Source organism: Seriola dumerili, unplaced genomic scaffold, assembly GCF_002260705.1.
Source record: "Seriola dumerili isolate Sdu_G_001 unplaced genomic scaffold, Sdu_1.0 BDQW01000128.1, whole genome shotgun sequence".
NCBI lineage: Eukaryota > Metazoa > Chordata > Actinopteri > Carangiformes > Carangidae > Seriola > Seriola dumerili.
Window position 1 is genome coordinate 649,337 of NW_019174383.1, and position 9,051 is coordinate 658,387.

Below are 9,051 nucleotides of genomic sequence, written 5' to 3' on the forward strand. Positions count from 1 at the left end.
CCCCCCCCCCCCCCCCCCCCCTCAGTATCCTCTTGAATGGGAAAATCAAACATCATAAAAGCTCCTTGTCAGGGATCTTCTTTATGTCGGGTAATTACACCCAATCTGCAGCGGCTCTCTCTATGATTTTAACCTTTGGGCCTAAGGTCACCCCCCCCCAATCCCACCACACACACACAGACCCCCCCCCCACACACACACACACAAATTGCTGTTGAGCTGTACGTGAAGTTTACACGAGGCTGTGGAGCTAATCTCAGTCGTATGGCAGCAGTCGGTCGTAAAGCGCTGATTGACCACAACACAATCAGTGACGTGAACATGTGGAGGAATGTGGAGAGGTGTGTGTGTGTGTGTGTGTGTGTGTGTGTGTGTGTGTGTGTGTGTGTGTGTGTGTGTGTGTGTGTGTGTGTGTGAGATACAAAGGGTGAATACACATCTCTACTGTTGGTCTGTTGTATCATCAGAGTGTTGGGACATCACTGTTGACGGCTGAACCTGGATCAGCTTTGTGGTTGGTGTTGGTTGAATGTGGGTTGTGACGTCAGGTGACCAAAGTTCAACGTTAGGATAACGTCTAAAGCAGACGTTGATATTTTGTCGTTAAGTCTCAGGAATTCAACGTCTTCCAAACGTCTCACGCCAACGTCATAAAGTACCGACATTCTGGTTGAGAGCATTAGGAAATAAAAGTCTGCAGAAATAAAAAAAAAGAGTTTTTTATTTATTTTTATTTATATTTATATTATTTTTATTTTATTTTTAAAATAAAAAGCAATGGGGCGTCGTGTGGTGTGGTGGTCTAAGCAGGCGCCTCATGTGTAGAGGCCACAGTCCTCGCTGTCGGCCGCGGTTCGAGTCCCGCATCGGACGGCCTTTGCTGCGTGTCATTCCCTCTCTCTGCCTCCCCGTTTCCCGTCTCTCTCCTGTGCTATCAAATAAAGGCATAAAGAAGCCCAAAAAATATACTTTAAAAAAAAAAAAGCAATTTATTTATTTATTTATTTAAAATAGTTTTTCAGATGGCGATCCATAGTTTTTATTTTTAACACTAAACACGTCGCCACACACGAAGCTGCACGTGTGACATGTTTTGCTGCAGAGCTGAACGGGAGTTTAAAATGCTCGTCTTACATCACTGACCTCAGAGAAGAAGAGCGGAGGACGGATGAGTAGTAGAAGAAGAAGAAGAAGAGTCTGACCGTCAGTTTGACCTGGTTCCAGTTTGCAGCGGTTTCCGCTGGTGTCCGGAGATGGAGGAGCAGCTGTGAACCTTCAGGGCGTGATCACGTTAAAAACATTCCTCAGAGAGAGAATCTCAGATTCAGCTCTCTCACTTTATTGGTGATAAAGATCAACGTTGTCCTGCAGGTTTATGATTCCTGCTGCTGGCTGCCTGTCCTCCCTCTCTCTCCCTCCCTCTCTCTCTCTCTCTCTCTCTCTCTCTCTCTCTCTTTCTCTCTCTCTCTTTCTCCCTCTCTCTCTCTCTGACCTGTTTTATCTGTTGAACCACGGTAACGCTGAGGCTGCAGGCCGGACAGCTGGGGACGAGTCAGCCTCGGGACAGAAGACCTTTTCCACTCTGGACTTTATGTGAACACACAGCTCCACTAATGAGAGTGTGGAGAACCTCACACACCTTTCCTCACTTACCTCTGGTTTCATCTCTCCACGCAGATAGTTTCGGTTTTATTTTTCCGTCTGCTCAGATCTCAGTGTCCAGGACAGTCCACAAGAGGTTTCACTGGAACTACTTTCTGCTGAAGAAATAGTCCCTCTGACATTTGTTGACATTAGTTTCTTGTGAATTGTTTTGTTTTAGAAGTCATCTCTTCGTTTTCTCCTGACGTCAACACGACAACGAGTTTTTGAGCAACTAAAACTGTCAAACGCTGCAGGACCTGTTTTAATTTGAAAACCCTGGCGTAGTGTTTTATTTTGTAAACTCTGGGGTTGTGTTGTAGTCTGGAAGGACAGAAACTGAGACCTTTGGACACGGTGATGTAGACACCCAAGGTCAAAGGTCAAGGTCACGTTTTTGTCCATAACTCTTAAAACACAATTTAACTTCTGCAAGGATCAAATGAAGTGATGACATTTTATATCCAATAGGTCAAAGGTCAGCTGCACTGTGACATCATTATTCAACACTGTATCTCAAGAAGAAGAGGCAGTGACTATTTCCTGTAACTTGGCTCCTGATTGGTGGAGGGATACAACCACGAGGAGGTGATTCTAGTTCCTATGTGAGCTGTTGTGGGAGGCTACAGGTACGGCAGGTAACTCCACTGTCACCTGAGGAAAGACATAGCTGGTTTATTGCAGACAGGAGGATCACTCGGTTATGTTTTGTTGGTTGAATTTTGACATAAGCTGCTGTGGAGTGCTCGGTGCTGCGATGCTGAGGAGGGATTTCTCTGTTGATTTGAACTGACTCCTGAACTGAGCAGAAGGCTCTTTTGGGGCCGGAGTGAATAGTGTGAGACCCTGCCAGGTGAAACTAAGCTCATTTTGTGTGTGTGTGGCTTTCACTGGCTTCACTGGAACATTGTTCATTTCGTCCGTCCAAGGTTAAGTCATCAAACTGCCACACTGCTCGACATGCGAGCAGATAAGTGAGAAAATGTTTTTTCATGGTTTGGTCAAGCAGAGCTTTAGTTTCTTGGATATTGGTGAATGCCGTTATTCTCTGGTCTGAAGTCAGAGCAACAGGAGGGTTTCTGAGGGAGGTCTAGGAGCCAGATCCAGTCTCTGGTCTTAAAGAACGACTCTCTTCTTTTCTCCTCTGTGTTGTGGCTGCCGTTGCCTTATCTCCACTCAGAGTCGGCTCTGAAGCCTCACATCCAAACCCTCACAATGCCGCCGCTCTGGTGCCCGTATCTCCCGCCTGCCAGTTTCTCTTTTGGACGTGGTCCGTCTTAGAAATTATTCCAAAGACATGTCTCAATCTGACATTGTCTCTGTGGCCGTCCAACAGAGGCTGAATATACCGGCGTCCAAGCTCCTGCGGCTGCCAGCGACTGTGCCGCATGCAGATGTCCGTAAGTGGTGCCATCCATCCCCAGCTGCTCTCAGTGGTCGGCAGCGGCGCCCATTACCGGCTTATTACCGACCAACAAGAAGCAGCAGTGAGCCGATGAGCAGCTGTGGCTGGACGCTTGATTGCTGCAGAAGCTGGGCCCCCCCTCTGAGCTGGCAAACACCGGCTGCAAAAGAGAGGCCTTTGTCTGAGGTGGTTAATGTGGGGGGGCAGGGGTTGGAGCTGTTGGCAGCCCTACACCCAGCTATTGTTTTTGCCATTTCCATCACTACTCAACCCGTTCACCTTCCTCTGTTACCCCCATGCTTCTCTGCATGTAGGTCGTCCACAGAGAGGAGGAGGAGGAGGAGGAAGAGCAGAGAATTAGGGGAGTGAAAGATCCTGCAGAGAATTAAATGAAGGCCACATGAACAGACGACAGGCATGACTAATAACAGGGATTGCTCAACGTTTTGGGATGTGTTAAATACAGAGCTGGACGCAGGAGGAAACTCGAGAGCACAACTCTGTCCAAAGGTCGAAACTTTAGGTGATGCATATCGCTTCACGCCACGACCGTCGGCGTTACCTCAGAGTCCATACATGAGGCCGCCGTAGGTGCAGCGTATAAATCCAGTTTTCACTCTTCCTGAAACCACAAAGATCATTTATACGTTTCTGTTTTTGTGCAGATTAAAGCTCCTCCAGTGTAAAGGTCTCTGTTCATGTGTAGTGTGATTATAGATCAGGTCTAGCTTCTATATTAATACTGTGAAAGTATCAAAGCCTCAGTCCACAGAGAAATGCACACAGCCTGTATTCAGAAACTGAGCCTTAAAACCAGCCGTCAGGACTTCTGGAACTTTGTGATGTCACAACAAAGCAGTCACCAAGCCCCGCCCACCTGGACCCACCATCCAAACCTTGCAGGATTTGGTTTCTCTGAGTGTTTTTACCTGAAATCTGCTATATTTTTATTGGATCACTCAGAAAACAGTCAGCCAATCAGAAGAGAGGCTCAGAGCCTCCTCTCTTCTGATTGGCTCACCGACCTGTTGTTACTAGAGCTGCAGAGAGAAGCCTGAGAGAGGAGATGTAAAACTACACTGAGATGGTTTTTATATCTTCTGATGGATCAACACTTCAAATAAAGAACAGAAGAAGAAAATACGCAACTTTAAATAAACAAGACACAACATCTCTTAAGATGTTGAACTCTTCATTCAACAAAAGAAGGATCTTTATGGAGTTCTGAGTCACTATTAAATGAGAGGTTTTGAGTTGATTATTAAACAGATGGTCGATCTGATCTTCACATCCTTCTCATTGAGTCACTGTACTTCCTGTAAACATCAGATCTAAGTGTTTTTTCCCATGAAGAGAAACCGGTAGAGAGCTGCAGTGAGTCTCTCTCTCTCTCTCTCCTCACAGGGTCTGGTTCTGTAAACTATCAAACATCGCTCCTAGCCATCGCACATAATCACTACAAGACATGGGACTGCCGGAGTTTTAACTGTGTGTTTGCATTTAGCTTTACACTGACAACAGCACAGGTCTTATAGTTTGTTGTGTGAGCTGCGGCTCCTTTCTGACATGATTCAACTGAACGGTGAAATCCATAACTTCTGCATAACTCGTGACGTCTTTAACGGTCACAAGATGGAGAGAAAACCTTGTGTCATCGTTTTGATGTTTCTCAATACAGAGCTGCAGGATGACGTGTGTTTGTAGATCAACCAGGAAGTTAGCATCAACCTGGTTCCCTCCACAAAAAGTCAACGGGCTTTTGGATTATTACAGATAATAAAAGTTTATGATACTGACAGGTTTTGTTCAGCAGGATCATCTTCACAAAGTTAGTAACAGTTTGTATGAACACGACGAGGCTGTAAAGGTGGACTGGTGAGTAGATCGGTTTTCGTCCCCGACGACCTCTGTCGTCTCATTTAGACACTCGTTAGCGACCGAGACGCAAAAGCTTCAAGAAATCAGGACGGGAGTATTTACTGATGTGTTTTTATGTTGTAGAATAAAACGTGAAAATCTTGAGCTCCAAAACCCAGAGACTTCAGGACGAGGGAACAGGAAGTTGAACTTTTATCTCGTCAGGCCTTTAGAAACGACCCAGATGAAACGGTCTGAGCTCAAAAAGGTTCCACTGCAGAACTCTGTTTAAACATGCTGGTTGTTTTCAGTCTGAACATCTTAATAATCTGGACAGAGATGTTGCAATTGATTTTTTTTTGTTTTAATGTCCTGATGCTGTCAACAGCACAGATGAAATCCTGCTCAGCTCTGTGGTGGGAAAATGAAACAAACCTGAGCAAACACTGAGTGTGGATCCACCACCACAGTTAATGGAAACATGTTTTTTTTGTGTACTTCGAGTTGCATGAACCTTAAGCGTTTCGACTTTGTTGTTAATTTTCTTTTCATTTTGTACAAACCGCTCCTTCTTCCCGTCTCGGTCCAAACCTGAACCTCCGAGTGTCGTAACAAGCCGCAGACCAGAGTTCATGTTGTCGACAGACCGCTTTCCGTGTGGGGGCTCCCGTAGTGCCCCGCTCCCTCCGAGCTTAGCCTCACCCATCTCGGGTGAAACCGCTCTCGTCACCCCCCCCCACCCACCCACCCCCACCCACCGCGCCATGTGTTGAGGTCTGTGGCGGCGTGGAGCAGCTTCCCCTCCACACTGAACACGTCTCTTGTTTCCTGTTAACTGGCTCCAGCAGCACAGCGCCGTTTGTCAATACAGTTGGTAATGATTTCAACGAGCTCGAAGGCCTCTCTCTCTCTCTCTCTCTCTCTCTCTCCCTCTCTCTCTCTCTCTCTCTCTCTCTCTCTCTCTCTCTCTCTCTCTCTCCTCCGTTCTCACACGGCTCTTTTTCTTCTTCATTATCGCTCTGCTCAGCCGGATCAGAGGGAGAGGATCGGCCGTGTGTGTGTTCGGTCTCAGAACCAGTTCTGTTGGTGGAGTGTGTAGAATCAGGCGACTCGGTGCGTCTGTGGATGAGTGGTGGTGGTGGGTGGTGGGCGGTGGGGTGGGTGCTGGGTGTGTGGCTGGGTCACCTTGGGCTCAGGTTTGTGAGTCGTTCTCTATCTCACAGTAAAGGTGAGAGGTGAGAGGTGAGGAGTTCTGTGTTGGGGCGGTGTGCAGCGGGAGAAAAAGGAGGTTCTGTTGATCTTGTGCAGGCCAACACGGTTTTTTTCATTCCTTCCTTTTTCTGCTTTTGTCTCTGAAGCTCGTGTTTCTGATCCCCGGCTTCAGTAAAGCAGAACACACACGACGTCTCGTCCTGAGGCTTCCTGTAGACCTGGACACACATCCACAGAGTCCACATCCAGATGGTGTGTGTTTCTACATGAGCTTTCTACAGCACAGACGCTTAGCAGCCTGAAGATAACTTGGGGCAGCAGAAACAAGTCGGGGAGTCCGTGTTCCCGCTCTTTTAAGCTCTGTGTTGGTCTCGCAGCGCAGAGGGAAACATCTGGCTCTGTAGTCTGCTAGATGCTCCGCTGTGTTCACACAGCTGCTCCCTGACTGTTGGCCGCGAAGGCCGAACCCAAATCAGACGATCACACGGAGATTTCCGTTGTGTCGCAAAGCAGCGGCGCCCGTCTCCTAGCAACCCTGACAACAAGTCCACTTTTTTCAACAACACGGACGTTTAACAGTGTGATCCTCAGGCTCTCTGTCCGTGTTGGTCTGCTTTCATTACCTGCGCCATATGAATCTTGGGATATGTCGGACCACGAGGATCCACCTGTTTAGTGTGACAGCTCTGACACGTCTCTGTAGAGCTGAGAGCAACTCCACACTCAGGTGGTTTCCTCACTGTGAGTCACAGGTGATTCATGGTTGTAACTAGTGCGATGACGCACGTCGTGTCATCTGCAGCAGCTGGTTTTTACTTTGTTGGTTTGGAGGCTGATTCATTAACAACAAACTACAGTGAGTTCTCCTTCGCTCCTGTCACAGTTACTACGACCACTAGATGTCGCCTAGCAACAAAACCTAACTATGATGTCATGATAAGCTGCTGCACAGACGACCTGTGGGCTGCGTTTCTTACAGGACAGTCTCAGCTAGGCTAGTTGTTTCCACCTGTTTCCAGTCTTATGCTAAGCTAGAGCTAACACGCTGCTGTGTTAGACATGAGTGTGACAGTTTCCAAAAACGTCAAACTGCTCCTTGAAGACTGAAAACTGGAGCCTCCACCATCTCCGTCCTCTGTATCTCTGAAACTCAGTTTGCTCGCTCTTGAATGTCTCATGATGCAACATTCAAGTGAAGTCAGAATATTTGAAGCTTCTCAAAAGAAAAAGACCGGAAGACCAACACGAGCCTCCAGCGTGGAAACACACACAGGTAGTCGAGTCTAGTATTTGTGTGGACCACTTCAGATGTGGGAGCTGCTGGGCCACTATTACAACACCACACACACACACACACACCACACAACAACACACACACACACACACACACCTATTTTAAACACAGGTATAAAAGTCGCCCATGTGTTTCCAGTCTCGCTCCTTATGGGCCACATGATCCACTTCCCGTCTCAACAGGAAAACTCCTGTAAATCAGCCTCATTAGCCCACTGACCTGTGTGCGTGTGTGTGTGTGTGTGTGTGGTGTGGTGTGTGTGTGTGTGTGTGTGTGTGTGTGTTGTTGCACAGGAGCGACCTCCCCTCAGGATCCAGTAAGCGCCGACCCCCCAGCGCCCTGCAGATGCTGCGGCAGCGCGTTCGGAGGCTGAGGACCTGTTTGAGGACTTCTGACCCTTCACAGACCACAGGATCACAGGATCACATGATCACAGGGATCACAGGATCACATGATCACAGCTCTGATGTAGACTGGTAATGCTCTGATATTTTTACACTGAATGTTCGGATTAAAGGTCAGGGATTATAGGAAACTTGTTTTTAAGGAAACAGACGGTGGACGAGTGAAAGTTCGTTTCCTCTGTGTTTTGATGGAGGGTGACGAAGCAGAGGGTCTGATTACAGCCCGTTTTTATTCATCAGGAAGTCTAGCTAAAGTAAAGAGAAGAAGAAACGGCCCTGAATCCCCCCAAAACAACATCTGTTTACCATTCAAGTGACCCGCTAATTAACGATGTCGGGAACAGAGAGAGAGGAGACGGTTACAGTAGGACAGCCTGTGATCCGAGGAGGGAAATGCAGGAGGTCGCGGCGTCGATTGAATTTGTCGTTTCCAACAAGCCTTCGACCACAATCATTTCACAACCGGTAACCAAGGTGTTTTTATTACGGAACCACGGCACCAAATGTTGCATCATCTCGATGTAGGAGTCACTTTAACCCAAAACAATGAACCAAAGCTTTCTCTGTTGAAGTCGACCCAAACTTTAACCACCGGAGCTGCACATCAAATCAACAGATTCAACTGAGTGTCGGGAGGCAGAGATGAAATGAAGAGTGGAGTCCGATCAGGAAACACGTGGCAGGGTCCTGCTGCAGACAGGTAGACCTACCTGTAGTCATGAGCTGCATGTGTGGATCCAGCTTCTTCCTCTGTTCGCTCACAAGCCCAAAGTGAAAAGTTCAGAGCGAGTTTTCGTGGTTCTGCTTCTCGTCCTGCAGCGTCAGCATCGACGGAAAAAGTGTCGACTACATTCATGCAACGTTTCAAAACAAACAATATTTTTCCTACAGACTCTTTAAATCTTTGTTTTAAGATAAAGTTTAAGATAAAGACTCAGGCGCTCGTTAGCTATGACGATCCGACACGTTAAAACACTGACCACATACACGTGCATCAGACCTCTGCTCTCAGCTTCTCATCCTGCTGCTGCTGTAACTCGCCTCCTGTCTGTAGTTTTACATTCACAAAACGTCATGAACTGCTTTTCTACATATTTACACATCTGTCTTTTTAATATTTGTACCAAATAAACGATGTAAATGTTCACTGTTTAACTACGAAGGTGGTCCATTGATGGTTTGTTTTATTTGATTGAATATGATCTTTAAAGGGAACGTCATTAAAAATAACCTTCAAA

General features: G+C 47.0%; 1 protein-coding gene across 5 annotated transcripts in view; it reads left to right on the forward strand.

The window, feature by feature from the left end:
* Window positions 1-9,051, forward strand: part of LOC111224285 (DNA repair protein XRCC4-like) — a 28,787-nt gene that overhangs the window by 15,819 nt on the left and 3,917 nt on the right. The gene's annotated exons all lie outside the window — the stretch shown is intronic.